This window comes from Gopherus evgoodei, chromosome 3 (genome assembly GCF_007399415.2).
Source record: "Gopherus evgoodei ecotype Sinaloan lineage chromosome 3, rGopEvg1_v1.p, whole genome shotgun sequence".
NCBI lineage: Eukaryota > Metazoa > Chordata > Testudines > Testudinidae > Gopherus > Gopherus evgoodei.
Genome location: NC_044324.1, coordinates 4,854,690 through 4,880,020, shown reverse-complemented (window position 1 = coordinate 4,880,020; position 25,331 = coordinate 4,854,690). Strand labels below are relative to the sequence as shown.

At 47.4% G+C, this 25,331-nt stretch overlaps 1 long non-coding RNA gene across 1 annotated transcript in view; it reads right to left on the bottom strand.

The window, feature by feature from the left end:
• LOC115647817 overlaps positions 1 to 25,331 on the bottom strand; it is a 29,934-nt gene that overhangs the window by 3,151 nt on the left and 1,452 nt on the right. The window contains exon 2 of the long non-coding RNA XR_003999404.1: positions 10,030 to 10,233. This is a non-coding gene — a long non-coding RNA (uncharacterized LOC115647817). The remainder of the gene's footprint in view (positions 1 to 10,029; positions 10,234 to 25,331) is intronic.

Here is a 25,331-nt window from a genome sequence, read left to right as displayed (position 1 = left end):
TGAGATCGTTGGAGACTACAATTAAGGGAGAAATCATAAGAATGTAAAAATGGCCATACTGAGTCAGACCAATGGTCCATCTAGTCCAGTATCCTGTCTTCCGACAGCGGCCAGTGCCAGGTGTCCCAGAGAGAAGGAAAGAACAGGGCAATATCAAGTGATCCCCACTCTGTTACTTATTCCCAGCTTCTGGCAGGCAGAGGTTTAGGGACACCCAGAGCAATGGGAATTGAGTGCCTGACCATCTTGGCTAATAGCCATTGATGGAATCTATCCTCCGTGAACTTATAATATTCTTTATTGAAACCAGTTCTACTTTTGGCCTTCATGTCGTCACCTGGCAACAAGTTCCACAAGTTGACTAGGCAGCGTGTGAAGCAGTATTTCCTTTTGTTTGTTTTAAACCTGCTGCCCAACCGTTTCATTGGTTGACCCCTGGTTCTTGTGTCATGTGAAGGAGTAAATAACACTTCCTTATTCACTTTCTCCACACCAGTCACAATTTTATAGATCTCACTCATATTCTCCCTTGGACATCTCTTTTCCAAGCCGAACAGTCCATGTCTATTTAATCTCTCCTCATATGAAAGTTGTTATATACCCCTAATTAGCCCTTCTCTGTACTTCTTCTGATTCTAATATATTTTATTTGAGATGAGGCGACCAGAACTGCACACAGTATTCAAGATACAGACATACCACGGATTTTTATAGTAGCATTATGATATTTTCTGTCTTAACATCTAAGCCTTCCCTAACGGTTCCTAACATTGTTAGCTTTTCTGACTGCCCCCCACACACCAAGCAGATGTTTTCAGAGAACTATTCACAGTCACTCAAAGATCTCTTTCTTGAGTGGTAACAACTAATTCAGACCCCTCAGTTTGTATGGGTAGTTGGGATAATATTCTCCAGTGTGCTCTACTTTGCATACATCAACAGACACTCAGTTTTGTGAGACAGGTTTGTAACTTTTTGCAGTCAGCTTTGGACTTAAGTACCTTGAGTAATTGTGTATTGTCCACAACTTTGCCACCTCACTGTTTACGCCTTTTCCCAGATCATTTGTAAATATATTAAACAGAGCTGGTCCCAGTACAGATCCTTGGGGGACCCTGCTACTTACCTCTCTCCACTGTGAAAACTGACCATTTATTCTTATTCTTTGTTTCCTAATTTTTAACTAGTTACTGATCCATGGGAGGACCTTCCCTCTCATCCCATGATTCCTTACTTTGCTTAAGAGCCTTTGGGGATGCACCTTGTCACAGGCTTTCTGAAAGTCCAAGTACTCTGTATCCAGTGGCTCACCCTTTTCCACGTTATTTGACACCCTCGAAGAATTGTACTAGATTGGTGAGGCACGAGTTCCCTTTACAAAAGCCGAATTGGCTTTTCCTCAACATATCACGTTCGTTTGTGGGTCAGATAATTCTGTTCTTTACTGTAGTTTCAACCAATTTGACCAGTACTGAAGAGAGTCTTACCTGCCTGTAATTGCCAGAATAACCTCTGGAGCCTTTTTTAAAAGTCAGCTTTACTTTAACTATCCTACAGTCAGCTGGAACAGCGGCTCATTTAAGCGATAAGTCGCATAGCACAGTTAGGAGTTCTGCAATTTCATATTTGAGTTCCTGATGAATTCCTGTGTGAATCCCATCTGGTCCTGGTGACTTACTACTGTTTAATTTATCAGTTTGTTCCAAACCCTCCTCTACTGACACCTCCATCCGGGACCGTTCCTCAGATTTGTCACCGAAAAGGAATGGCTCAGGTGTGGGAATCTCCCTTACATCCGCTGCAGTGAAGACTGATCAAATGAATTCATTGTTTCTCCACAACAGCCTTGTCTTCCGTGAGTGCTCCTTTAGCACCTCAATTATCCCACTGATTGTTTGGGAGGCTTCCTGCTTCGGATTTAGTTTAAAAAAAATTTTTTTGCTTAGTTTGTGTGTCTTTTGCTAGTTGCTCTTCAATTTTTTTTGGCCTCTCTAATTGTACTTTTACACTTCAGTTACCAGAGTTCACAATCTTCTCTATTTGCCTCAGTAGGATTTGAGTTCCAGTATTTCAAGGATGTCTTTTTGTCTCTAACCACCTCTTTTTACTGTTTAGCCAGGGTGGCATTTTGTTGGTCCTCTTTTTTTTTTTTAATTTGGGCTCTGCATATAATTTGAGCCTCTGTTATTGAGTTTTTTTAAAAGTTCCATGCAGCTTGTAGGTAATTCACTTTTGTGATTGCCCCTTTTAATTTCTCTTTAACTGGCTTCCTCAGTTTTGTGCCGTTCCACTTTTTGAAGTGAAATGCTACTGTGGTGGGTTCTTCTGGTATTTTTCCCCCTACAAGGATGTTAAATTTAATAACGTTATGGTCGCGATCACTGAGCAGTTCAGCGACATTCACCTCTTGGATCAGAACCTGTACGCCACCTAAGACATCAAGAATTGTCCCTTCCTTTGTTTGCTCCAGGACTAGCTGCTACAAGAAGCAGTCATTTATGCTGTCTAGAAACTTTATTTCTGCATCCCATCCTGAGGTGACTTGGTCCCAGTCAATATGGGGATAGCCGAAATCCCCCGTTATTACTGAGTCTTCTGTTTTTGTAGCCTCTCTACTCTCCCTGAGCATTTCAGAATCGCCGTCACCATCCCGGTCAGGTGGTTGGAACTATATTTCTTCTGCTATACTCTTATTCAAGCATGGAATTTCTAGCCATAGAATCTCTATCCATGGAAATCCAGCCAGAAATTATTCAAAAGCAAGGTGCGACTCCGACAACATCAATGCCCTGAGGTGCAGCAAAAGCAGAAAGCAGGCCAGATATCCCAATTATTAGCATATGCACAGAAACAGAACACAGAGGACATACCAGTCTGATCCTAGCGGATGATCTGTGTTTAGTGCCCCACTGCAAGGCGGGGAGAAGAAACCAAGGACCACGCCACAGTTTCACTAATTTTGGCAGAGGAGACACGAAGACAGGCATGAGACCCGAAACACCTCATGTTTTTTAAATGACTAGATTTCAAGTTGACGGCACCCCTTTAAAAGTTTGGAAAAGGCTACAGAACTGCTGCTGTTGCTAGATACGTACACGCATGACCCAACTGAGGTCTGACACACAGTATTCCAGTCGTGACCCTCCCTTTCAGGAGCCCTTGGATTTTTCACTGTTTTCTTGTGTTATTGTACACTGGCTCCAGACTGATTTTAAGTATTAAACTGGCAAAACTAGTCACACCTGAGACACACCGCATCGACTCCATCTAGTCCTTCCAGCAGTTCAAGCCACAGATTGAGACCTATCTTTTAGGCATGAATATCCTGCAGCATGCGACACAATACAGCTGAGTATATTTCATCTCAAGACAATTGTTTCATGTTTAGCTGCGAGTCTAGAAACCCTCTTTTCAACAATGCAGGAAGAACCAGGGACCCACTGCATGAGAATGGAAAGACTACTCTTCTGTATCCAAAAGCAGGAGACAACAGCAGCCGAACAGGTATAACCCCCACAGCACTTCTGCATTGCAAACGCATCTTGAAAGGCACTACAGGATGACCTGACCTAATTGAGTTTCACCTTAGATTGCACTGAGAGGGACAACTGACAATTTAAATACAACAAAAATCACCAGTGGCCCATGATGTGGGGGGAGGGGTTCGAGTTTTGTGCTTTGGGGGACGGGTCCTTTTTTTGTGCTACTGTAATTTTAAAATATCCTGCTATTTTACATGAAAAAGTTGGGGCTTTTTTTGGCTAGTCATTAAAAAAAAAGAAAAATGTGAAGAGGGAACAGGGATAAATTTCACGGGCAGAGTTGTGCCGGGGGAGACGCCTGGCTTGCTCAGAGCTCTGGAGAATTGCTATATATAAAGTAATGAAATATGTATTATGTCTGTAGCACTGCCAACATGCTGGGCTGTTCACAGACAAGCCCAGGAGGAAGCCAATACCCGTGCCCTGAAAAGAGGATGGCTGCCAAGCCAGGAAACCTGAACTAAACTAAGGTGCCACAAGGACTCCTCGTCATTTAAACTAAGAACGTTTTCCCCTCACTTGTTTTACCGTTTAAATAAGATGGGTTCCTTCGGCAGCACGAGACAGCCCCATTCACAAGGCCTGGGATCATTCAGCCATTCTAGCAATTCAAGCGGCTCAGCGCCCTTACATGCTTTACAATAACCACGGGACACCCCTGGAATGGATACAAATCCTGTCTCTGTCTGATCACGTCCAATAATATTCCAGCTCAGCTTCTTCTATTAGCACCATCACTAGCCAGACCTGCAGATAAGGCAGGAACCAGCCTTTGTTTCCAGGAAGGGGTTATCTTACAAATCCACCTGTCTGCAACCCCAGACAACTACTTACATTGGGCTGCAGAAGTGGGAAAATGCCTCTAGTTGCCTGCAGGACAAGGCTTAAAGATTCTGACCAAGGTTTACTTTGCATTCCTTGAGCGTCCAATGAGAAGTGGTGCCAGTATGTAGGGGAGGGAAGGGGCTACCTGTACACTGACTTAAGACCAGTTCAAATAAAAGTGCACACAATAGAAAAAAAAAAAAAAAAAAAAAAAAACCATGATGTCTAAATCATTCATTTTATGACATGTGAAATAGGAAGAAGGGTCTTACAGCAGCTTCTAAACAAGAGCCTCAAAGCACTTTCAAGGCTGCCTACAGACATTTTTTTGACTTGGTATAACTAGAACAGTGAGGGGCGTGAATTTTTACCAAAGATACTGTGGACACAATTATGCACAGCCTTACATGGGCCAGCGAGTTTTTCCCCGCAATGCCAAATCATTCTGGATGTTGCCAGGTTTGATACACTCACCCAATTTGTTTTGGGATGGGGGGAATAAAGACACCAAGCCACACTTTCAAGCAGGATCAGAAGCATGAAGTCTTCCCAACCAGGTCAGTTACCAAGCCACAAGGAGACATCTCCCATAATAAAGGCGCTCTGTGTCTAAACTCGGCCCAGGAAAAATGAGGCTCTCAAAGAAAACGATGTCAAGCAATAGAAAAATTTTTAAACTTCATTCAGAAATATATAAGAGGGCTGGTCTAATGAGTAGGCTGCATCTGCCCACACTCAATAATCAGCGGAGAGAAATTCAATGGGAGTCAGCAGTGACTCAGTCTGCAGTGCACAAACCCAGAATGTGCTCCCAATACATAATGAAATTGGGCTTTCTACAGAATAACACACCAGCATGTGCCCTATTGACAAGATGCATACAAGGGAATCCCAGCATTCTGACACTGCATCTGTCTTGGAAATCTCATCAATGCTTCTGCGGTAGCTACCCACACTCAGGAACGCAAACAAGGCTCAGCAGGAGAAATCCTCACTTTTGCTTAGGAACTCAAAAGCCATAATTAGGTCATGTTGTCTTTTAATCAGGTTCACTAGGGCTAGAGAACAGGAGAAGGGTGCAGGGGATTGTTTTAAGAGAAACTGGACATTCTGAACCAAGACAAGAGATTTCCCCCCGCACCTTTCTAGGGCACAGTCAGGGAAGCCAGTTCACAGATGGGAGGTTTCCAAAGAGAATGCTGAGTTGCTTATGGTAAACAGCAACCCCAGCATCACTTTGAAAGGCATCTGACATGGTTCCTTTCCTCCAGATAAAGAAACCTTCCTTAGCCAATATTCAAAGGGACAGCTACCTGAGACACATCAGTACATAACTTAGTCGGAAGTGCTCTAATCTGGGGGAGGTTCTGCGTTAAAAAATATTAACAAGTCCAACACTCCCCTGGGATGTGTCAGTAGCATGTTCCCACTTATGCAGATGAGGAAATGAGCAAAGAGAGGTGAAGTGATTTGCCCAAGGACAGAGAATCACAGAAACGTCCAGGTGGAAGGGACCTCGACAGTTTATCCAGTCCAGCCCCCTGTGCTGAGGCAGGACCAAGTAAACCTGGACAAGTCCTGACAGCTGTTTCTCCAACCTGCTCTTAAAAACCTCCCTCGGAAGCCTGTTCCAGTACTTAAGTACCCCTAGAGTTAGCAAGTTTTTCCTAATATCTAACCTAAATCTCCCTTGCAGCAGATGAAGCCCATCATGTCTTGTCCCACCTTCAGCGAACACTAAGAACAATGATCATCGTCCTCTTTATAACAGCCCGTAACATGTATCTGAAGACTTATCACGTCACCTGCTCAGTCTCCTTTTCTCAAGATTTTAACTTTTCCTCATTGGCCAGGTTTTCTCAACCTTTGACAATTTTTCTCGCTCTCCTCTGGAATCTCTCCAATTTGTCTGCATCTTTCCTAAAGGTCACCTAGGGCGGAGCTGGGAATTGGATCTAGACTTCCTGATTCCCATCCATCCTGAGAGCCAGAAGTCTAAGGTGAGGTTCTGATGACCACACACACCTTGCAGAGAAACATTTTTTTTTAAAAATCACCATCAGATTAAAGTCTTGTTTTTAAAAAATAAGTTTTCTTACCAACATAATCTTAGTGCATTGAAACTGGACAAGTTTTGTTTTCTGCACCTCCCTCGGCTTAGACGATGAAACTAGACTAGTCATTATTAATAGCCATCGTGTTTATTATGATGGTGCCTAAGGTACCAACCGAGAATAGGGCCCCATTTTATTGTGCCTGTGTCAGATAAGCACTGTGCACATTACAACACTGCAGAAATAAATAATTCCTCTCTTTTAATTAGTGCTTAAACTGTGTGAGAGGAAGTGGCCACAGACCCACTCAGAGAAACATAATTCAAAATCGAGCCAGGTCACCGAGGAACACACTTTAAGCACTGGTTACCAAAGCTGCTGCTCCCAGATTCTGATAGCCTCCCATCCCCTCAGAAACGCTTTTTTCCAGACCACTTTAAAGCAGTGCTTTTAATAGTTCATTTCACTAGGGCGACAATGTTTGGGCTGAAATCGCCAGAGAAGAATGGTTACAGCCAAACAGCAGCAATTTTTCACTGGGAACTTTAAAAGTTCATGCAGACACTTGTATTTGTCTTAGATTTTATAATCACTTAACTCTACATTCTAATCCAACTTACACAACATTGTCCCTTTAAATGCCACACTGCGTGGAAGGAAAGCGTCTATTCCACCCCCTGCCCTCTGGCAGAAAACTAAATCTATACATGTCTCTATTAAACTGCTACCTACCAAGGACGGATTAATCATGTTTCCAGCACAACGCTTCATGGCGACTGTATATAACCAATGTAATTCCCTGCTACCCAAACACAGCAGGAAATTGCCAATTAGGGATTTGCTACGAATGCATTGTTTGCTCCCATACCTGAGCTTTCATTTCACCTACTGAACATGAAGTTCTTCCTTCAAATCAAAGTTTCAACCACAGCGGTCTAGTTGGGGTTCTCAACTTCTGACATCCCACGGCTGGCTCCCAAGGACACCTCACACTGGGCTCCTGGAATCAGAGACCACTTTGGCACATTTGGTTGTAACTTTTCTAGTTGCAGCCACCTCCTTCAGGCTGGCAACGCTTCGGCTCGGCTCCGGGCATCAGCCTGTCTTTACTATTGTTTCAACTAATTTGCTCAGTACTGACGTTAGATTTACCGGTCTGTAATTGCCAGGATCACCTCTAGAGCCCTTTTTAAATATTGGCGTTACATTAGCTATCTTCCAGGCATTGCGTACAGAAGCTGATTTAAAGGACAGGTTACAAACCATAGTTAATAGTTCCACAACTTCACATTTGAGTTCTTTCATAACTCTTGGGTGAATATTATCTGGTCCCAGTGATTTGTTACTGTTAAGTTTATCAATTAATTCCAAACCCTCCTCTAGTGACACTTCAATCTGTGACAATTTCTCACATTTGTCACCTACAAAGGACAGCTCAGGTTTGGGAATCTCCCTAACATCCTCAGCCGTGACGACTGAAGCAAAGAATTAATTTAGTTTCTCCGCAATGACTTTATCGCCTTTAAGCACTCCTTTTGCATCTCGATCACACAGCGGTCCCACTGGTTGTTTAGCAGGCTTCTTGCTTCTGATATACTTAAACATTTTGTTATTACCTTTTGAGTTTTTGGCTAGCTTCTTTTACATGCCACCGGCAAGTTCACTTTCGATCTATTCTCTCCAGTTGAACACCTGTTTGGGCCATTGTTTCATTTCCAGGGATTACTGCAGCCAATTGGCTATTCCCAGGAGTCAACGGGAGACATCTCCTCACAAGCCAAGTAATGAGGTCAGAGGATGCTGTGTGAACTCTGCTCATCCTGGGACATGCATCCTTTCCAATCCTTTTCCTCTTAGCCATTCATTTCCCTGCTGCCCTGAGTTTCATCCTGGGCTTGTTTGTTTGGTCTCACTCAGAGTTGGGGATCTTTCAACCTGGAGTTTGTAAAGTGCCAGACACAGATCTGGAGCCGTAACCCACTAACGGGCACCACATTTTTTTTCAGGATTTAGAATAAAAATTGGCATTTTTGAAAACTTTAGCCAAAATGGCCCAAGTCCCATTTTCACAAGGGACTTAAAAACCCTAACAACTGTGGCCCCAGGGACCCAAAGATGCAGATCGCCGCCTAATGGGATTGTCCAAGCACTCAAATCCCATTGATTTCAGGGGGAGTTAGGTGCCCAGGCATTACTGAAACTCCCACTAAGGGCCTAGCTACATCTTTAGACCCCTAAATACCTTTGAAATCTGGTCCGAAGCCCCTGTTAAAAGATTTTCTCTTTAAAATTAAATGTTAGTTGAGTTTAATACAGGCAAAGTAGCTCAAATAACAAGATACACAGCACTTTTATAGCACCTTTCATGGTAGGATCTCAAAGCCCCTGTGCAAACATTAAGCCTCCAAACTGCCTTGTGAGGGAGGAACATTTTATTACACCCACAGCTCAGATTGCATAACCGAAGAGACAGGTGAAGTGACTTGCCCAAAGTTACCCTACAAATCATTGACAGAGGCAAGCCCAGAAGACAGGTGGCCAGGCTCCTGTTCCCCTCTCTAAACTGTATCAAACACCACTTTGGCTTAAAGACACGCAGCAGACAGCAGCAAGGCACTGCAAAGACGGAAAACTCAACTGCTCTAATAAAACAAGCTGCCAAGTGCAGAACTCATCTGCTGAGCAGCCACTCAGCATCCCCCCGAGATCTGAAAGCAGAGCAAGGAGACGCTCTGAGCTCAGGAACTTGGGGGTGAGCAGACAGAAAGCCTGGGAGGCTGAGGAATTTTGACAGGACATGATTTAGGAGAGGAAAATCAGGCTGGATCATTAATCCAATCTGTCCCGAAGACACAGCTATCATGAGGTTTGCATTATCAGCTTTGTGAATGAGCAAGCATGTTGCTCTGACTTTTCGTAGGACGTGGGTTTAATAAAGAAACTGTGATGACAGACGCACGAAGTTAATTTGAGGCTACTTTTCTTCTCTGCTGCTCCAGGAGCCTGGATATTATCTGCCTTGACTCTTTTTAAAATCCCCAGAGATCTCAATTCTGCAGCAGCACTAGTTAGTCTAAATTTAGCAAGGTAATGGGACAAGTTGGAAGGCATGCAATTCATTTTAATATCTGCACCTTTAAAATCACTCAGAAATTAGCTGCCTGGCAACATAAAGCAGCCATCCAGAAAGAGAAAAATAAGCAAGATATACGCTAGATTATCAATTGATACAGATGCTAATGATCCTAATACAATACTCACTTCAAGAGCCTACAATGCCCAAATCTTTGAAAATAAATGCTTGCATGCCGAGGCATGTAGGGAAAACGGCAGCGTTCAGGACACTTTAATAACCTGGTGTTAAATTACGGAGCAAGACTGTATCAGCAGCTTTTCTGCCAGTGTTTTCACATGTCACCCAAAGTAAAGGTACACTGATAATCACCTTATTTGGGTTCCTATGGACACTGGGCAAATACTGGGAAGTCACGTGGCAGGTTTCTCAAAGAACGAATCAACTGGTCCAGTCATTACAACTGGGTTAACCTGCCTGACTCCCACGGAACTCTTGCTACACCAAAGTTATACGCAAAAAACAGTTCTCTTACCTTTCATCACACGCAATAAACGAACACCCAAAACAGATGGCCTTCGGCACGGAAGTGAAGACACCCACAGAGGCCGTTGCTCCTCTCACCTGACTGGTACCTGGACCCAATTCACAAGAGGGCTATCGCACAGAGCAGGAAATGCAAGCAGGACTCTTCCAAGTCACATCCAGGGGGGCTGCTTGGCTCTTCATCCGACTCCAGCTATCAAAGGGAAAGCTCACTCTAATAACCCACTGCTGAAACAGAAGGCTGCCAGACACTCTGAAAAGGGCCCAGCAAAATCTCTACTTCGACTGTAAGTTCTTTGAGGCAGGGACCCTCGTTTTGTTCTGTATTTGTACAGCGCCTGGCGCAACAGGATCCTGGCCTGTGCCTAGGGCTCCTAAGCGCCACTACTACACACATGTAATAAGAGGTTACAGACATACCTCCCAGAAGGCTCTGCAGTTCATCAGCATCCCACAGTCAGGTGCCAGAAAGGCAGCCAGTAGTCACCACCCCACGTCGCTTGCTGGAAAGAAGCGCTGGCACTTCAGAGTCTGCCAGTTTGCTGCCACAGCGTCAGCTCTTTTATGATGTGGCTGTATTTTATTTTAAAGCAGAACGCGTCCAAGGGCCAAACTAGAGCAACTCCCTCCCCCTTCCCTCCTCATCAGAGCAAGAAACACTGATGGGAAAAGTGAAGACCGCAGCATCTGCCAACTCCAAACATTAACAGCAGGCACTTACACGGTGCCCCCTGCTGCGGTGTGCTCTAATGCCGGCAACGTATGGCAAAATCCAAAGTACGCAGGCCCCAAAGGGGTCACAATAAATCATCTAGGGTCTAAAATTAAATTAGTTAGCGGCTTTTCAAAGCTGCTCTCCTCCTTTTTGCTTACTGCTTGTTTGTCGAAGTTTTAGAGTAAATAACACTTGCCCTCTAAAAACAAACTGGACATGCCAGGCTTATCTAAGTCACTGCGGACACCAGAAATAAGAGGCCCTAATGCTGAGTCTAACTGTCAGAGCAGGTCATTAAGAGTCGAGTTCTTTTCCCAGCTCTGTCCTTTGGCCAAGTCTCTTCCCCTCTAGGGGCTTCAGACTCTCGGTCTGTGATATAAAGTTCCTGCTTCCCTACCTCACAGGCTGTTCTTAAGAGCTTTGAGATCTGCAGAGGACAGAATCTAGAGGAGGATAATGGGCTGTTACTATTGGAGATTTTTCAGAACAGGTTTGATAAACACCTGCCGGGGTGGTCTAGGTATGTGTGGTCCTGCCTCAGGGCAGGGACTGGAGTAGACAACCTCTCGAGGTCCCTTCCAGCCCTGCATTTCTAGGATTAGAAACTGGCATTATGCAGAATGGAAAGCGCTTCAAGACAGAAGTAGCTACTTTACTCTTTATGAATTACACTTAAACAACGAAGCTTAAACCTCTTCGCGACAGGTGGAAGTGTGATCCGAGGTCCCTTCTCCCTCTATAAACCTTAATGTCACCACATCAGAGGCCCACTGCTCCCATTTCAGCCCGAATATAACACAAACCTTCAGCACACCACACCGAGCTGCCGCAGTACGTCACAGATGAACTTCTTAATTTTTATTTTTAAAAAGGTTTGGGCCGACACAAAAGTTAAACATTGCTGGCATTGACAAAGCCTACTTCCAGCCAAGATGAAAATCCACTTCTGAGACTGTGCAAGCAAGCAGAGAAATCTGAACACCTTCTGTCTTTTGATTAGCTTTGGGCTCCGAAGGACAGGTTATAGGGTCTGACCCTGCGGCCACTGGGGAGCTTTGTCTTGATTTCAACAGGCACCAGATCAGACCCATGCTGCTTAAAGCTTCGGCCCTCAGAGAACAAAAATAAACCTTTCTTTGGTAGAACCATTTCTAGCTCAAGATTTTAGCTCACCCAGAAAACAATGATCTGCCCAGCCATGGAACTCTAACATGGATCGAGTGTTTTATCAACAGCTATGTTCATTCAAAAAAAAAAAGTAGAACGAAGAATTCTCTACTCTTCCCAGTTCTGACCGAGATACTGCACCAAGTGAATCAGCAACATGACAGAAATGGATTTAAAATGAATAGAAATCCCAGAGCTGCTGATGGGTGCAGTTGGCATATTCTATAATAAACAGGTACAAATTACAATATTAAGATATACGGTGTTCATTAATATTTTCCACTCTTCTTCTGGACTAATATAAAATATTGAATACAGCCCCAAAATCTAATGAAAACAACTTCCCCGACTGCGCGACCACATTCAGGATCAGCGGAGTTATCTGTTACCACTGCGCCATGGCTGTTCTCAGCAAACATGCCCAGACTGCTACTCAAAACATCAAACACTAGGCCAAGATTTACAAAAGAGACTAGTTATTTTGGGAACCAAACTTGAGCCGCCTTAAAGAAAGTGATGGAAAGGGAAAGGTAGAATGGGAGAGCCTGGGCCAAAGGGATGATGGCATCAGAGTATAAAAGTTGAAGGGGGGGGGGGACGGGACTCTCTCCCCACATCCTCCCCAGTGGTTTTGCCTACAGATTGCCTCCGTAAAGACCCTTAACAATAGTAATAATATATGGAGATATACCTACCTCATAGAGCTGGAAGGGACCCTGGGGTCATTGAGTCCAGCCCCCTGCCTTCGTTAGTAAGACCAAGTACTGATCTTGCTCAAGATCCCTAAGTGGCCCGCTGAAGGACTGAACTCACAACTCTGGGTTTAGCAGGCCAATGCTCAAACCACTGAGCTATCCCTCCCTCCTTGGCTCTCTCTGTCTTCAGGCTAGAAATGTAAAAGTTTTCTCGCAAGCTTTCAACAAACATTGCAGAGTGCACGATTTTATGCTAATGCAAGAACAGAAACGTATCGTATGGAACGTTGCAGTAAGAGCTTTTCTGTGCTTCTAGACCAGGTGAACAGGTCCCACGTGCTTGAAGCTGGGAGGTGTATCAGACAGAAAGGATGAAGCTCGAAGATGAAATTTCACATCGCTGATGCTCAATAGGTGACAACACTTCAGGCATGGTGTTACTGGAGTAATCCAGTGTCTTGTGAGAGAAATTCTAGTCACTGCATCTAACTACAGATCACTAGGAACAACCGGCAGAAGGAAGAATAATTATCAAGCGGGAACCCTTGTCTCAGCAATCTGATCGCACTGTCATGTGGTTACAGCACTGGACTGAAACTCATGGGATCTGGATTCAAATAGTGGCTCTGCCACAAATTCCTGTAGGAATATGGGCAACTCACTTAGTCTTTTCTGGCCTCAGTTTCCCTTTTGTAACATAAGCCAAACAAATTCTCCTCTCATCCTCTCTCTGTTTATACTGTAAACTCCAAAAAGGTTCCTGCATTCAAATACCAAACTGCATCTCCTGCCTCTAAAACTGCATTACCGGATCGGACTTCCTGCTGGGAAATACCATGAGAGAGAGACCACAGCCAGTCGCACTGAAGGAGGTATTCAGAAGAATGACAGGTAGTTTTAGAAACTCTTCTGAGACACCATTTTTAATGCATATCCTCTTATTCAGTAAATACTCAATTACAGTTCTGTGGAAATTCTTGCACAATGCTAAAAGTGCCAGGTAACATTTAAAATGTTATGCTGCTCTGGCTCCTGATTTCCAAATTGAAACTTACAAGACATCTTGATCTCTGAAACCTCCTGCACACAATGCTTCAGCCAGTTTAATTTGTGTTAGTCCCCTCTGCATTATGGATAGCAATGAAAATTGACGAGGACAGGCCACAAACTCAGAAGCTGCTTGGTTGGAGATCATAATCTTATCACATTTTACTTTGCTGTTAGAGGAAACAGAATACGGCAAGAGGGGGAATGGGGGGGAGAGGGGACCACGAGGTTGGGGATGGGGGTTGAGAGATAGAGAGAAAGGCAGAGCAGAGAACAGAACGGCTGGTTTATGGCGTTTTTGTACCCATAGAGCTAAATTAGTACAGAAACTGAGAACAGAGAAAGGGATAAAGAGAGAAGTCTGGTCTAGGTGAAGAAGCTGCATGGGTAGAACTTACCCAGCGCAAGAGGCTGTGTGGACACTGAATTCGGTATGACTGGCTTATTTCAGTTTTGTTTTTGTCAAGGTCTTCAGTGGAACAAAACAAGTATATTTTACATCGACCTTAACTAGCTACATCAAGGTAAAAACTGTCTTGTCTCCACTGGGATTTTACAGCAAGTTACAATCTCAATGTAAAAACATGGGGTTTTTTACAATGAAGACAGAGCCTTGATCAATTAGGAACAGCTTTAACAAAGCCAAATAAGTCGCTCTTACACTGAATTAGGAACATTCACACAGGCTTCTGCACCAGATTAACTACACCAACATACACTAAACCAGTGCAATTATCTCATGTTAACAAGCCCTTAGTTAAACTGGAGGCAAAATCCCTTATTTCAGTTTATCTTAAGACTCCTTCCTAACAGACTTAAGGTAAACAGCAATAAGCCTGTCTTAAAGTAAAATGAATGTCCAGTCCTTTGCATTAGTTTAACTAAACAGGTGTAAAATCATGTTAAAACTTGTGCAACTTTCATGCATAGACCTGCCCAGAGGAGGCATAAGAAAGAGCAAAAAGGAGGAAACCGAAAAAAGGAATTCTGATGTTTAAAAAAAAGTAGAGTTTCTTAAAATGCATATTGAACTATTCAAAGTTTGCATTAAATACTGCATGCGCGCACACAAGCCCTTGACCTGTGAGCCTCGGGTCCATCATATTAAGAGAGCCAAAAATATTTTTAAAAGGGAACAGAATTTTAGAAGACGCTAGGTGAAATCCTGACTCTGCTGAAGACAATGGCAAAGCTGCCATCAGAGTGGCCAAGATTTCACCCATCACACTTGTAAAATAATATAAAAACCAACTTCAGAGCTGAACGTACCCTCCCAGGCTGAATACAACGCCACAGCCAGACTTCTGTTAATGGTTGAATTATAAACCTCCCCATGAAAAGAGGGTCTTATAATGGAAGTGATGACACCACCTTAAATATAGCAGCACAAAAGGCATCGCTATTATAAAGGGAACTAAAAGCATCTGCATGCAGACGAAGGGATTTGGATATCATGGAGAGAAGCCAGAGGCGGTGGGGAACGTGACAGTCAGTGGTGGCTAAAGACACAGACAGTTTCTGATCCACCATCCCTCTGCTTTGCCAGCAGGGCCAGCCCCAACCAATTTTGTTTGCTTCTCCCACAAACCTCTCCACACTCTCTTGCCACTGCCTTTACTCCCTGAACCGACCCATAGGTCTGCTGCCTCTACTGCTTCCAATCCCTCCTCAAGACACTGCTGCTGCGACACTTTGGTGTACCTCTCAACAGTCCCAGGTCTCACAGGACTGTCCCACTGTGAACCCCAAACCCGCTATCCCAGCTAAAGTAGCTCCTGTTGCACGGGACTGGCTGGGCTCAGCTCACCGGCACCCCAGGGTCACAGAACTGCTCAGGTTTGGCCCAGCCCTCCTTCACCGGGGGGCAGCCCGCCTGAATCTGAGCAAGTGGCATTGCCAACTTACGCACAGGATCACAGGGTCACTCATTCACATTTGGTCTGGCCACCCCCACCCTCACTCCCTCTTTAGCCGCTGAAATGTTGGGGGGTGGGAGGAAGCCTTGAGAACATCAGCCAGCTCATGGTGGCTAGATTTGGAGGGCACCAACAACAGACATTTGTTTAATGTATACTGAATTTGAAGCACTACTGTTGCTCCTTCTTCACATACACACACACGCTGACCAGCAGCAGAATTCCAGAGCCTTGCAGGCAGGCTGCCGGAGGAGGAGAAATCGGTCATGCAGGGTCTAGGTACATCCTCAGTGTAACTTGCTTTATTTACGCGACATATGCCAACACCCTCTTCTCCAATAAAACAGAGCAAGACATGCAAAGCTGCATCAATTTATCTAAAGGGATGGGATCACACCCCTTTTAACTAAACCAGTGCAGTGTATTGGCACTGCATCAGCTTAAACCTAGTGTTCCACCAATCGTCTCAGCACCCCTTGGCGTCAGGGCGTGGCATTGCAGGGTCTTCCCCTGGAGATCGCACCTCTGACCCCGCGATGTCCTGTCTCTGTCCAGGACTCAGCCCTTTGGCTAAGTTACGTCAAGTCTGGACGCCTTACAGGGTAACAAAAGTCCAAATAAAAGTTCACACAAAAAGGGTGGTTCTGTCATGCCTGGGCTCCTCTCCAGCCTACCCACCTCCAGCACCTTCTGGACTGTCTCTGGTTCTGGGATAGAGCCCTGACTTCCCAGGCTCCTTCACCATCCCAGCCCCTCTCCCAGACCCCACTAAAGAGCCTTCCACAGAAGCCCAGCTTGCTTCCTGGAGCTACTCCTGCAACAGTCTTCTCAGTCCTTTTGTGGGGCCCAGTGTTTCAGGCGGAGTCCAGCCCCAGTCTGTTCCGCCCCCTCTGGCGGAGATGCAGTTACTTATAGCACAAGTGGGCGGATTGAACAGAGCTGGCTAGCCCCAGGCCTCCTGGCCCTTAAAGGGACAGGCCACCCTGGGTACATCTACATTGCAATAAAGACCCACAGCACAGCTGCAGCTGGCCTGGGTCAGCTGATTCAGGCTCACAGCACTTGGGCTGCAGGGCTAAAAATTGCTGTGTAGACATTCAGGCCTGGGCTGGAGCCCAAGCTCTGGGACCCCCACCTGAGCCTGAATGTCGACACGGCAATATTACAGCCCCGCAGCCTGAGCCCAAGACAGCGGACCCAGGCCAGCTGCAGCTGTTTAACTGCTTTGTAGACGTCCCCCTTTACACATCTCTTAAGGTGAAGTGAGACAGGTTTAAGTCAATTTAGGCCACACCCAGCGCTGCGCTGGTTTAACCAAATCGGGTGCAACATCACAGCTCTAGCTAAACTGGTACAAATGCGTGTGCAGACAAAGCCCTGCATCTCTGCTGGCCGGGCAGCAAAGAAAAGTCAAAAATGTGAGCCAACCAATCCAGGGACGCTGAACCAGAGAGAAGCCAGCAGAGACCCTGGATGATAGCTTGGTGAGGCAGGAAGGGCCTCATTCAGTTCAGTGAGGGATGGACTCCAGATGCCCAGTGAAGACCATTTCATTGTCAACACAGGTAACTCTTCCATTCCTCATGTAAGCAAGACAAGAGAGACCCCCCTCAGCTGCACCATTTGCGACAAGCAGCACCCCATTTTGGTGCATCCACCACTTATTTTTCTTCCGCCCTCAAGGAGCCATGCACCAGGAACACAGCAACCCGACGGACACACTCCAGCCCACCGAGGAGCCCAGCAGAGATCGGAGAGCTGCACACTCATATTTTGAACATCTGCACAATCTGCTGTGAGCAGCACCTCCTCTGGGGGCAGCTTGGAAGAGCATGGCGGTGTCAGGGTGTCACGCAAAACAGAGCTCCTGGATGTTACCATAGCACAAATAAATCATTCATAATAAGGGAGAGCCTCCTGAGTAAACGCAGGTAAATTGACTCAATTATATCTGATTATCAGAATTTTAAAAAAAATATTGTTGATCTTTATGGTCCTGAACTGGTTTCTCTGCTGCCTCACTCCACTGCAATGATTGCCAGTCCCCAAGAGTGGGATGGCAGAGCGGGGCTTGTATCTTTAATCACATCCATCTTTGCTCACCGGGCAAGAGTCATCTCCCTGGGACGAAGGACAGAGACATCCTTGAGGGGGCCATTTAGGGAACTGGGGTAAAAATCTGTCTGGGGATTGGTCCTGCTTTGAGCAGGGGGTTGGACTAGATACCTCCTGAGGTCCCTTCCAACCCTGATATTCTATGATTCTATGATCCTCAAAACCTCAGCCAGCGAGCACACTGCGCATCTGATAATCAGCCAGGTGATCAATCAATAAGGGGAAAATGGGACTGGATATTCCCCTGGAATAACACAGGAACTATGGGGGGCAAGGGGATAGGCTGGACGGCACAGGGTTCCAGCCATTCATTCCAAACTTCAGACCTCAATGAGATATCAGTGCAGGGGTGGCCAACCTGAGCCTGAGAAGGATTACCAGTGTACATTGCCAAAGAGCCACAGTAATACGTCAGCAGCCCCCTCATCAGTTTCCCCCCTGCTCCCAGCCAGTAGCGTAGCTAGTGGGGGAGCACAAGTGGCACCTTGTCAATTTCCTGGCACCTTTGTACTCACCCGGTGGAGAGATAAAAAAAAAAGGTGCCACCCACTGCGGCGCTTTAATTTTACTCACCCGGCGGAGCTCCAGGTCTTCGGTGGTGGGACTATCACTCACTCCGGGTCTTCGGCGGCACTTCGGCGGTAACGTCAGTGCTGCTGAAGACACCTGAAGCGAGTGAAGGGCCGTCGCCGAAGACCCGAAGCGCTGCCAGATGAGTAAAAGCGGGTGGCGCCTTTTTTTTTTTAATTGCTCCTCCTGTTCCCTCCACCTGGCTACGCTACTGCTCCCAGTGCCTCCCACCCACCGGCAGCCCCACTGATCCTCGCCTCCCTCTCCCTCCTCCACCTCCCGATCACTGTTTCGTGGTGTGCAGGAGGCTCTGGGGGGGAGGGGGATGGAGCAAGGGCATGGCAGGCTCTGGGGAGGGGTGGAGTGGGGGCAGGGCCTGTGGCAGAGCCAGGGGTTGAGCAGTGAGCACCCTCTGGCACATTGGAAAGTTGGTGCCTGTAGCTCCAGCCCCGGCGTCAGCACCTATACAAGGAGCTGCATATTAATTTCTGAAGAGCCACATGTGGCTCTGGAGCCACAGGTTGGCCACCCCTGTATCAGTGAGTAAAACTTACTAAGACCCCAGATGGGAGGCCAGCAGTTTACTGAACTACTGTCTTTCACGGAGTCCCCAGGCGATGCTCTGGAACTGCTCCCCACCAAGCCAGGCAGGACTTTGGGGAGCCTCCTCTCCCTTGGAGCAGACTTGTTCAGGGCAAGAAGCTCACACAGCTTCACCTCCTGGGTCTCTCCTTGGAGCATTCAGCATCCTCTGCCCCTCCGTGCGCTTCCCACAGCGAGTCCACCCCAGCGAGGTCCTGGGGCAGCCACCGGGTCCTGCACCCCCACTTTGCAGTCAGACGTGACTCTCAGCCAGCCAGTAACACAGAGGTTTATTCGATGACAGGAACAGGGTCTAAAACAGAGCTTGTAGATACAGCGAACCGGACCCCTCGGCCGGGTCCATTCTCAGGGGCAGTGAGCCAGACCCCCAGGTCTGCCCTCCACCCTTGACCCCAGCCAGCTCCAGACTAACAACCCCTCCCAGCCCCTCCTCTCTCCTCAGCCCCTTTACCGGGCCAGGAGGTCACCTGATCCCTTTGTCTCCAACACCTTCAGCTGGCACCTTTGCAGGGGAGGGGCCCAGGCCATCAGTTGCTAGGAGACAGAGTGTCAGGCATTTAGGTGCACTGGCCCTTTGCTCTGCCAGATACTTAAGAACTGCCATGGGGACACTGAGGCACCAATACAGTACTCAGAGAAAACTTTAAGAACTTTCCCAGTTCGTCACACTGTCCAACGTTACTAAAGAGCTCAGCATTTTGTCTCAGGCCATGTCTACATCTAAAATTTTGCAGTGCTGGTTGTTACAGCTGTATTAGTACAGCTGTATAGGGCCAGCGCTGCAGAGTGGCCACACTTACAGCAACCAGCGCTGCAAGTGTTGTTAGATGTGGCCACACTGCAGCGCTGTTGGGCGGCTTCAAGGGGGGTTCGGGGAACGCGAGAGCAAACCGGGAAAGGAGACCAGCTTCGCCGCGGTTTGCTCTCGCGTTCCCCGAACCACCCTGCAAACCGCAGGGAAGGAGACCTGCTTGCTCGGGGGTTCGGGGAACGAGAGAGCAAACCGGGAAAGGAAACCAGCTTCGGCGCGGTTTGCTCTCGCGTTCCCGGAACCACCCAGCAAACCTCAGGGAAGGAGACCTGCTTGCTCGGGGGTTCGGGGAACGAGAGAGCAAACCGGGAAAGGCGACCAGCTTCGCCGCGGTTTGCTCTCGCGTTCCCGGAACCACCCAGGAAACCTCAGGGAAGGAGACCTGCTTGCTCGGGGTTCGGGGAACGCGAGAGCAAGCCGGGGAAGGAGACCTGCTTGATTACCAGAGGCTTCCTCAGGTATGCTGGGATACCTGCTTATTCCACGGAGGTCAAGAAAAGCGCTGGTAAGTGTCTATACTTGATTACCAGCGCTGGATCCTCTACACCCAAGACAAAACGGGAGTACGGCCAGCGCTGCAAACAGGGAGTTGCAGCGCTGGTGGTGCCCTGCAGATGTGTACACCTCCTAAGTTGCAGCGCTGTAACTCCCTCACCAGCGCTGCAACTTTCTGATGTAGACAAGCCCTCAGTGTTCATGCAGCAAATGGAATGGACGAATACAACAGCAATAGCAACATCTGATGATGAGGGGACAGACGGCCAAGAGGGATAAGCTCCATACGCTACTCACCTCTAGGTTCCGATCCAGCCCCAGGTCTTGGCTGGGGAGCGGACGCAGCCAGGGAATAGGATACAGCCCTTTTCACCTCCAGGGAACCAAATCCAAGGAGCGGCAGGTTCTCTTTTCTAATGGCCATTTGGTGGCCTGCATGGAAGGAGCGGGAGCATTTCAATGCAGGCACCCCCCCATCACAGAAATCTACCATCACAGCTAGCAGTCTCAGATAAGCCAGTTCCTGAACTGGCCAGGAGACTGACCCCCTAAATCTGGAGTCCTGGTTTACTGGTGGGTTAAGCTGCTACTCAAATATGCCTAGGCTGTGCCAGTTCAGTAGCCAGAGTAAATCAGTCTCCAGAGCTATCAACCTAGCACCTTTCATCAGCATCTAAATTCTCTTCCATTAAAAAAGAGAAAACAGTTGAAAGCTGCCAGGACTTTAGATCCAGATGGAATCCACCCTTGCATTCCAAGGGAGCCAGTGAAAGAGATGGGAAATCTTCAGCAAATACATTTCACAGCTCATTGAAAATACAGGAGGCACAGAGTGCTGAGACTGAGGATATGTCTACATCTACAATTTTGCAGCGTTGGTTGTTACAGCTGTATTAGTACAGCTGTATAGGGCCAGCGCTGCAGAGTGGCCACACTTACAGCAACCAGTGCTGCAAGTGGTGTTAGATGTGGCCACACTGCAGCGCTGTTGGGCGGCTTCAAGGGGGGTTCGGAGAACGCGAGAGCAAACCGGGGAAGGAGACCTGCTTCCCCGCGGTTTGCTCTCGCGTTCCCCGAACCCCCCTGCAAACCGCGGGGAAGGAGACCTGCTTGCACGGGGGTTCGGGGAACGCAAGAGCAAACCGGGGAAGGAGACCTGCTTGCACGGGGGTTCGGGGAACGCGAGAGCAAACCGGGGAAGGAGACCTGCTTGCACGGGGGTTCGGGGAATGCGAGAGCAAACCGGGGAAGGAGACCTGCTTGCACGGGGGTTCGGGGAACGCCAGAGCAAACCGGGGAAGGAGACCTGCTTCCCCGCGGTTTGCTCTCGCGTTCCCCGAACCCCCCTGCAAACCGCGGGGAAGGAGACCCGCTTGGGGGGGGGGATTCGGAGAACACCGGAGCAAACTGCGGGGAAGGAGACCTGCTTGATTACCAGAGAGGCTTCCTCTGGTATGCTGGGATACCTGCTTATTCCACGGAGGTCAAGAAAAGCGCTGGTAAGTGTCTACACTTGATTACCAGCGCTGGATCACCAGCGCTGGATCCTCTACACCCGAGACAAAACGGGAGTACGGCCAGCGCTGCAAACAGGAAATTGCAGCGCTGGTGATGCCCTGCAGATGTGTACACCTCCTAAGTTGCAGCGCTGTAACCCCCTCACCAGCGCTGCAACTTTGTGATGTAGACAAGCCCTGAGAGAATATCTGTATTTAACAAAGGATTTAGGCAAATAGGCTGCAAACTACCAAATTGCTACCTTTGCTCTGAAGGAAAGTAATGGGGACACACAGCTATGACTTAATTAAGGATTGCCAACATGAATTTAAGAGGAGAGGCAGGGAAGTTATGCCATTCACACTTGAGAGAACTTGGGCAGAAAAAGCAGAATGGATCTGGGGGGAATGAATAAAGCAGTGAGAGATCTTAACTATTCTAAATGGCTAGAGAAAGCAGGCCTGAATGTTCAAACGGAGACTGAAAATGTAGGCTGAATTCCCAGCCAGGAAGGCAACAGGTGCACCAAGCCCACTTCAGCTGGCGTCAGGGACAAGGAGGATTGAACCCAGGCCAGCCACTGGCAGAATTTCGTTACACGGAGAACGGTTAAAGGAGCATGAAGACTGGGAGGTCTAAAAGTAGCTCGGCCAGCTGTGTTTTGATTTGCAGACACACACGTGTGCTCGTCCGTTTCATTTCTGGCAAATGGGCTGGGGACTGAAACACACGGACGCTGCTGCCCAGAGTGATAGAAGAGAAGAATTCCCGTGTGCATCAGTCGCGTACGGGACCTTCGAAGGAAGGAAAAGGTCACATTCTCACAAACATGGGAGCAACCTGGGGGTGGTTACTAAAGCTTTAACTCTGCAGCCTTTATTCAGTTCTCCCCCTTGTTTCCCAGGTGCTGCTCCCCTTCTAGGAATGCCAGAGTCAGTCTGCAGGGAAATGTGTCCCTGTTAGTGGCTGCTCCTTGGATCCCAAGGAAAGATCCTAAAGATCCTGCTCCTCCAAAGAACTCCCCCGTCCCCCAATACCAAACCACTCAATAAAGCCCTGGGGATCTGATGTCTTAAGAACGATGGAAGCTTCCTTTGGAGGAACGGTTTCAGAGTAGCAGCCGTGTTAGTATATCAGCAAAAAGAACAGGAGTACTTGTGGCACCTTAGAGACTAACACATTTATTTGGGCATAAGCTTTCGTGGGCTAAAACCCACTTCATCAGATGAAGCAGTGGAAAATACAATAGGAAGATATATATACACGGAGAACATGAAAAAATGGGTGTTGCCATACCAACTCTAACAAGACTAATCAATTAAGGAGGGCTATTATCAGCAGGAGAAAAAAAAAACTCCTGTAGTGATCATCAGGATGGCCTTTTTCAAACAGTTGACAAGAAGGTGTGAGTAACAGTAGGGGAGGAAAAAGTTTTTACTTTGGGTAATGACCTATCCACTCCCAGTCTTTATTCAAGCCTAATTTAATGGTGTCCAGATTGCGAATTAATTCCAATTCTGCCGTTTCGCGTTGGAGTCTGGTTTTGAAGTTTTTTTGTTGGAGAATTGCAACTTTTAGGAGGAACGAGATAACTTGCAGGGCCGCGCACCTTCCATTGCTCCTGCTTCCCAGCAAGTTTGTGGGAAGAGTTGCAACCAGCCACGTGGAGGAGGAAAGAACCCAGGTCTGTGGCAGAGCCCACAAGGGAAGACACAGCTCCTGCCCCCACCGCCAAAAGAGTAACACAAAGCGCAGTTGAGTCACCCTGCCTCCCCAGAGGTCAGGACCTTGAACCCCTCCGTGGGATGCAGGCAGGGGAAAGATGAAGCAAGGAAGAGGCAGCACCAAGCAGTCCGAGAATACTAGGATGAGGGGAAGAGGTTGGGACTGCAAACTGCTACACTAGACCAGATATAGCCTCAAAGAGCTGACAGCGACACGAAGGGCGCTGGCGGGATCCCATCCCCATGCAACTTCCTTGGAAACTGTGGCATTTTTCCCACCCCACCCTGAGAAGTTAGGGAGCAGGCAGCTAAAAGAAATGCTCCGAGTTCAGGAATTTAACATTTAAGTTAATGAGAAATTTACGTTTACAAAGCTCCTGTCATACACTAAGGCTGTCTCCACTTAAAACACTACAGCCATAGCACTTTCGCGTAGACCCGTGGTTCTCAACCCGTGACCCAATAAACACACAGTTGCGGCTCACGTGACCTCCTCGGGGCCATAGTAGTATATAGTCATGTGGATGCGGCCCACATAACACGGAGAGCTTCATATGTGGTCCACAATGGTAAATAGGTTGAGAACCACTGGTGCAGACACTCACTACGGCGATGGGAGGGGTTCTCTCGTCACTGTAGTTAATCCACCTTCCCGAGGGGCAGTAGCTAGGTCAGTGACACCAGAGGTTGGGTCGACATAGCCCGACATAGCGGGCTACAGAAGACCTTGAGATCAGACAGGTGGTTTGCATGCTGGTATAACAAAGGGATCACTTCACCCTGCACTGAAATGCAGCACCTCAGGAACCAAACACAGCACCCATTTAACAGCGCACAGCAATGGTACAAGACAGTTTAGGCCAGGAAGTGAGCAAGAATCAAGTCTAATTACCTGTGCTGGAATCTGGTCAAGACACAGAGTTGAATACCCCATATTCGGGGGGCAGGGGGAGTGCCATGCCAGGCACGGGAATTCTGAAAGCCACAAATGGCTGTGGCCAAGCTTTTCAGAAGGGAGTAACCATGATTATGGACTTAATTTCTGGGAGCCCAACGTGAAACACCTCAAAGAGAGCTGATTATCGGAAAGTCCTGAGCACCCACTCTCTGGAAGTCAGGCCCCTTTGAAGTGCCTGTCTCAAGCCAGACAGCCAAAAATATTAGTCACTTTTGAAAATCTTAACGGGGATTTTAGTTTCATAGTCCCTTCAGCAACTCCCCACCAATTTGGAAGGAAAAGTACATCTAACAATCATGCCTCTGCGGGTTCTCCCAGGCACTGGCCAAGCCCTATTTCGCTCGCAAGCCACGAGGGGATGCCAGCACGAGCTGTTCTGGCTGCGGCTAGGAGCTTAGGCGAACCACAGATATGCACATGGTAAGACAGGCGTCTCCTGACACAGAACTAGAGGAGAGGAGGCCTCCTGACTGGAGCTCCCCTAGGGCACAGAAGGTGTAATCAAGCTACAGGTCAGAGACAGAGCACAAAGTGCAGGCCCGGACACCATTCAGATAGAAGAGAAGCTGCTTAGGGCTTTATGCACAAGTTTATGTTTCATCTTCAGCTCAGGAGCTGCTGGCTAGCTGCCTGCATCAAGATACAATACAGGAGAAATAAAGGAAAGGGGGCATAAATCAAATCTACCCCATGTCGTGAAGAGACTGCAATCCTATGACAATAGTCCAGCCATGATAGGACTAGTGCCTGGCCCACCATTCCAGCAGCCAGCATGACTCACCATAAATTGGGCACGGGAACTCTTTGGACAGCCCAGGGCAACTGGCCTTCGACAAGAAGATTCTGCAAGGTCGGAGATCACTGAGATCACATAAAACCACAGAGAATGGCTCAGCGGTGTGGGCCTCAGATCCCAAGGCTCAGTTTTGGTCACCCTATCTTAAAATAGGCCTGGAAGCAGTTCAGAGAGAGGCATCA